Consider the following 6,624-nt stretch of genomic DNA (forward strand, 5'->3'; position numbering starts at 1 on the left):
AGGGAAAAGAACACTTACACTCTGTAGCTGGAACTGAAAACTCTATGGAAACTAGTTTGGAGATACCTCAGAGAAGTGAAAGTACACCTACCATTGGTCCAGCAGTCCCACTACTAGGTATTTGCCCAAAGGAAACAAAGACATTTTGTAAAAAAAAAAACCAAGAGAGACGTCTGCTTGAATGTTTATATCAGTATAATTCACAATGGCAAAGATGTGGAAACAACCCAAGTGCCCGTCAATGCATGAGTCAATTAATAAAATGTGGCACATGGGTACCAGGGAACACTACTCAGCCACAATAGAATGGCCATCTAGTATCTATTGTAACAACCTGGATGGAGCTGGAGACCATTCTTCTAAGTGAAGTATCGCAAGAATGGAAAAACAAACACCACATGTACTCAATACTAAATTGGAACTAGTTGACCAATACTTATGCGCACAGAAGGAAATAAAATTCAATGGAAATCAAGCAGGTGGGAAGGAAGAGGAAGGATTGGGTAAATTCACCCCTGACTAGGGCAGTGCACATATTCTGGGTAGAGGGTACACTTACAACTTTGACTTCAAATGTACAAAGCTAATTATGTGACTCAAACATGAGTACCTCTGTAATATTCTGAAATGAAAAAAAATCATATATACCCCCTGAAATATGTACAACTATTATATAACAATAGAAAACTTTTTTGAGAAAAAATTATTTTTCATTATTGCTTGTGTAATTGATGACTTTTTGGTAATGGTGGTGTCTTATGCTTGGTAAGTTCTCCTTAAAGTAGAGCTCAACAAGGCCAGGTGCAGTGGCTCATGTCTGTAATCGTAGCACTCGAGAAGTGGAGGCAGGTGGATTGCCTGAGCCAGATTCAAGACAAGTCTGAGCCAGAGCAAGACCCTGTCTCTACAAATAGCCCAGTGTTGTGAGTCATAGTTATTTGGGAGGCTGAGGCAAGAGGATCACTCGAACCCAAGAGTTTGAGGTTGCTGTGAGCTATGACACGATGGCACTCTATCCAGAGGGACAAAGTCAGACTCTGTCTCCAAAAAAAAAAAAAGTAGAGCTCAACAGAAATTAATCTAGGCATTCATATTAATTACTTCTGGTGGAAAATAACAGCATGTCTGGGAAAGTCTCTTTCTTTTGCGGGGGGAGATGCTGGTTGACAGCTATAATTCTTTGCCTTATAAAGAATATTTTTTAAATTTGTTTATACCCTTGTTTTGAACTATAAGTTAGTAACAACACTACCCTTGAATCTACTGTTTAATCCTTCATTTTAAATGGATCTTAAATATCAGCAGAGAAAAAAAACCTGTAAAAGGGAATCTAAAGGGTCAGATGGGTGCAATTGGCAATGGAAGAATGAGGGCAGGAAGAAGCTGAAGAAAGCTGAAGAGAAAGAAGCAGAGGCCTGGGAATTCGGGAGAGACCAGGAAGCAGGCTCATCTCAGTATCTGCAACAGTTGCCCATCCTAGTGTGGTCTGACTTGAAAGTCGACTTGAAAACTAAACTGCTTTTGAACTGTAAGTATTACCCTGAGTTAAGTATTGTTATTCCCATTTTACAGATAAGGAAATACACACAGAAAGGTTAAATTATTTGCCCAAGGCCACACAGCTTGGTCAAGCTGGAATATGACCCTAGCCTGTATGACACCAAAGCTCCCTCTTTTTAACTACTGCCAGACTACTCAGGGTTTTAGCAACATCAGCTCACCTTTCCACTATCTCATAGAAGTTCCAGCCCCATCTTATTATCCCATCACAGGTTTCATGGTCACTTGGGTAAATTTCAGCTTTAGGCTGGGCACCTGTGGCTCAAGTGGCTAAGGCGCCAGCCACATACACCTGAGGTGGTGGGTTCAGCCCTGGCCCGCCAAAAAAAAAACAATGTCTGCAAGCAAAAAATAGCCAGGCATTGTGGCAGGCACCTGTAGTCCCAGCTACATAGGAGGCGGAGGCAGGAGAATTGCTTGAGCCCAGGAGTTGGAAGTTACTGGGAGCTGTGATGCCGCAGCACTCTACCCAGGGCGACAGCTTGAGGCTCTGTCTCAAAAATAAATAAATAAATAAATAAATAAACATTTCAGCTTTATTTCCCATTTTTGGGTACAACATTTAAAAGTATGGGAGACATAGACAATGGGATACTGATAAAGCAGATCAATATACAAGGGATGTCCAGAAAGTATCCAATCATATAATACGAAAATTAGGGACATAGATGGCTGGATATTTTCTGGACATCTCTCCTGTACATACATGGGAAAAAAACCAAAATATATTGAGATGGAAAAAAGGCAAAGTACAAAAGTCATGTATAGTACGCTCATTCTTATATAAATGAAGGGAATATACGTTTGTATATCATATGACTCAGAGTCTGAGCAAGATAGAGACAGCACACTCAGATGGAGTGAGTGAGCTGTTCACAAAAGTCAAGGAAAACCCACAAGGCATGGCTAAGGGAGTTGTCAGCTATCAGCCTCAGTGATTCTAGCCTGAGGGTGCAGGAGGAAGGAGCTGTTACCAGAACCCTGGGTGCTGTTAAAGAGGGTTGCACAACAGGAACGGTGGCCGGTGGCCATCGTGGAGGGGAACCATTGCTAATTCCATGCTCAACAAGGAAGGAGCTGGAGAAACAAATACCCCCAACTTCTCCCCTCCCTGCCTCTGATCTCAGCCTGGTGATTTTGCCATTACTCAGTTCTACTGGAAGAAATGACAGAGGTAAGGAGCCTGTTGGCATTGCCCATAAGGTTAGCTGCTGGGTATAGACAAGAAGGGTAGAGGAAGACAAGGAAGGGCCCATGTAATGTACCCTACAAATAAACATAGGGTGTTTCTGGAGAGAGTCACAAGAAACTAGTTTCTGATGGACACAAGACTTCTTTTTTAATTTATTTTATTACTATTTTTTTCTAGACAGAGTCTCACTGTGTCACCTTGGGTAGAGTGCCATGGCATCATAGCTCACGGCAATCTCAAAATCCTGGGCACAAGTGATCCCCCTGCCTTAGCCTCATTAACAGCTGGGACAATAGGCACCCACCGTGACTCCCAAATAGGTTTTCCATTTTTAGTAGAGACAGGGTCTTGTTCTTGCTTAGGCTGGTCCCAGACTCCTGAGCTGAAGCAATCCACCTACCTCAGCTTCCCAGAGTGCTGGGATTACAGGCAAGAGACACAGTGCCTAGCCAAGACTTCTTTTTTAAAAATACAATTCATCTTTTGGAGTAGTTTTAGATTTACAGAAGAATTGATAAGACCCAAGAGTTCCCCATACATACTTTCCTCTACTGACAACTTAAATTTGTATGGTACATTTGCCACGGATGAAAACAAAACATTGTTCCATTATTATTAACTAAAGTTCATAGTTTGTTCAGATTTCCTAAGATTTTACCTAATGGAATATTTTTGGTCCAAGGTCCCATCTGGGATACCAGATATCACATTACATTTGATCATCATGTTTCCTTAAGCTCCTCTTGACTGTGAAAGTTTCTCAGACTTTTCTTGCTTTTGTGATGCTGGACATCCCTTGTATATTGATCTTGCTTGACAATTTCGAGAAGTACTGCCCAAATAGTATTTTGTGGGATGTCCCTCTATTGGAATTTATTTCTCACTATTAAACTAGTGGGAAAAAAACATAAAGTGTCATTTCATCACATGGCATCTTTCTCCTCCCTACCATTTATTCATTTATTCAATCAAGTATTTATGTCATTATGGAATCATGAATATTTATTTTATACTTCTCATTAGAACCCAATACTACTTTTCTTAAATCAAATTTTTTCAACTTTGATCATTAGGGGCTCTTTCACTTGGCTCCTGTGCCCCATAGGCATAGCCCCACTGATGTAGGGTGATTTGGTTTTTTGGTTTTGGAGCACTTTTTTACTTTATGGCCCTGCAAGATGCTCCAGGCTGATCTTGTATGTTTCCCAAAAATGGCTGATTCAGCTACTTCTCCAAGGAACACGGGTCCTTATCTTGGTAAATTATATGAGAAACAAAGATCTGGGTGTTAGATGAGCAGTGGGCCCTCTCAGCCAATACAGCAAAGAAATATGTGCGTGTGTTTACAATTGCATAATGTATCTATATGTAGCTACATATATCTCTATGAAGTTAAACATAAGTTCATACTAACTAATGAAGAGACTAATTACTCGTTTTGTACTGTTTGAATTTTTTTTACTAAGTCCATGTTAGTTTGTCAATCACTTAAAAAGAAATAATAACGTGTTTTAAATGCCCTAGTAATAAGATAAATTGTATATATGCATGTCTTGATAGATGAGGGTAGTAGATGTAAAAAAAGCTCTATTGAAAAGGTATGCATATATCTAAATTCTGTGAATCAAACTTTTAAATATGTTCGAGAACTAGATGATTAAAATGATTCACATGAGTTATTCTTTATTAATTAAAGAATGATCACTATGTGTGTTAGTAGGTTGCACAACACCTCGACATGGTAAAAATGGAATTATTTTCTTCCTATCCTTTTTTAAAAAAAATTGTCAATCGTTTAAGGGGCATAAGTGGGGTGCTTTTTTTTGTTGTTGTTGTTGTTACATGGATGAATTGCACAGTAATTCACAGTGAAGTAAGGGCTTTCAGTGTACCCATCACCTGAATAGTGTACACTGTACCCATAGGTAGTTCTTGAACCCTCAACCTCCCTTTCAAATTCCCCCCATCTGAGTCTCCAGTGTCCATGATAACACCCTGTGTGACTTGTATACCCATTGTTCAGCTTATAAGTGAGTATAGGGGGTATTTGTTTTTATGTTCCTGAGATACCTCACTTAGGATAATGGCCTCCAGTTCCATCTAAGTTGCAAAAGACATTATTCCATTCTTTTTTGTGGCTGAGAAGTATTCCATAGTGTGAATGCGCATATATACACATGCCAGACTTTGTCTACTCATCAGCTGGCGTGCACTTAGGTTGATTCCCTATCTTTGAGATCATAAATTGTGCTTCTATAAGCATATGAGTGCATGTATCTTTTTGATATAATGCTTCTTTTCCTTTGGGTAGATACCTAGTAGTGGCCTTGCTGGATTGAATTGTAGGTCTACTTTTAGTTCTGTGAGGAAACTCCAGACTGTTTTCCACAGAGGTTGTATTAATAATAATTTCCATTCCCACCACAATGTATAAGCATTCCATTTTCACTGCATTGGTGCTAATGTGTATTGTTTATTGACTTGTTTACTGGCCATTCTGATGAAGTTAAAGTGGTATCTCATTGTGGTTTTAATTTTCTTTTCCCAGATGATTAGTGAAGTTGAGCATTTTTTCGTATGTTTGTTGGCCATTTGTATATCTTCTTTTGGAAAATGTTCATGTGTTTTGCCAACTTTTTAATTGGATTTTTTTTCTTGCTGATTTGTTTGAGTTCCTTGAACATTCTGGATATTAGTCACTTGTCAAATGTATAGTCTGCAAATATATTCTTTCATTCTGTAGATTGTGTATTTACTGTTAATTATTTCCTATGCTATGTAGAAAAATTTTAGTTTAATTATGTCCCATAATTTTTGTTGTACTTGATTTTGGGGTCTTTGTCATAAACTCTTTGCCTAGGCAAATGTCCAGAAGAGTTTTTCCTATATTTTCATGCTGAATTTTTATGGTGTCAGGTTTTACATTTAAATCTTTAATTCATCTTGCATTAATTTTTGTGTATGGGGAGAAGCAGGGATCCAGCTTCATTCTTCTGCATGTGGCTCTCCAAGTTTCCCAGTACTATTTATTGAAAGGACATCCTTTCCCCAGTGTATGTTTTTGTTTGCTTTGTAAAAGATCAGTTGGTTGTAGGTATATGATTTTATTTTTGGATTATTTATTCTGTTCCATTGATCAATATGCCTACTTTTATAAAAGTACCATTCTGTTTTTGCTGTTATAGCCTTATAATCTGAAGTTAGGTAATGTAATACCTCCAGATTTGTTCTTTTTGTTTAGGATTACTGTGGCCATTTGGACTCATTTTTTATTCCATGAGAAATTTAGGATTTTCTGTGAAAAATGACATTGATATTCTGATGAGAATTGCACTAATTCTGTAAATCACTCTGGACAGTATGGTATCATTTTAATAGTATTGATCCTTCCAACCCATGAGCATGGAATGTTTTTTCATTTGATTGTGTCATTAATGATTTCTTTCATCAGTATTTTATAGTTCTCCTTGTAGAGATCTTTCACTTTCTTGGCTAAATATATTTCCAGGTATTTTATTTCATTTTTTTCAGATATTTATAAATGGCATTGAGTTTTTTATTTCATTCTCAGCTTGGCTGTTATTACGTATAAAAATTTTACTACTGATTTGTGTACATTAATTTTGTAACCTGAGAGTTTACTGAATTTATTTATCGATTCCAAGAATCTGTTAGAGGAGTCTTTAGGGTTTTCTAGATATAAGATCATGTCATCAGCATACAGGGATGGTTTGACCTTTTTCTTTCTGATTTGGATGCCCATTATTTCTTTTTCTTGCCTGATTGCTGTGGCTAGGACTTCTAGTACTATGTTGAATAGAAGAGGTAAAAGTACAGTGGGCATCCTTGTCTTGTTCTAGTTCTTAGGGAGA

Source organism: Otolemur garnettii, unplaced genomic scaffold, assembly GCF_000181295.1.
Source record: "Otolemur garnettii isolate 467f Iridium unplaced genomic scaffold, OtoGar3 scaffold00005, whole genome shotgun sequence".
Taxonomy (NCBI): Eukaryota; Metazoa; Chordata; class Mammalia; order Primates; family Galagidae; genus Otolemur; species Otolemur garnettii.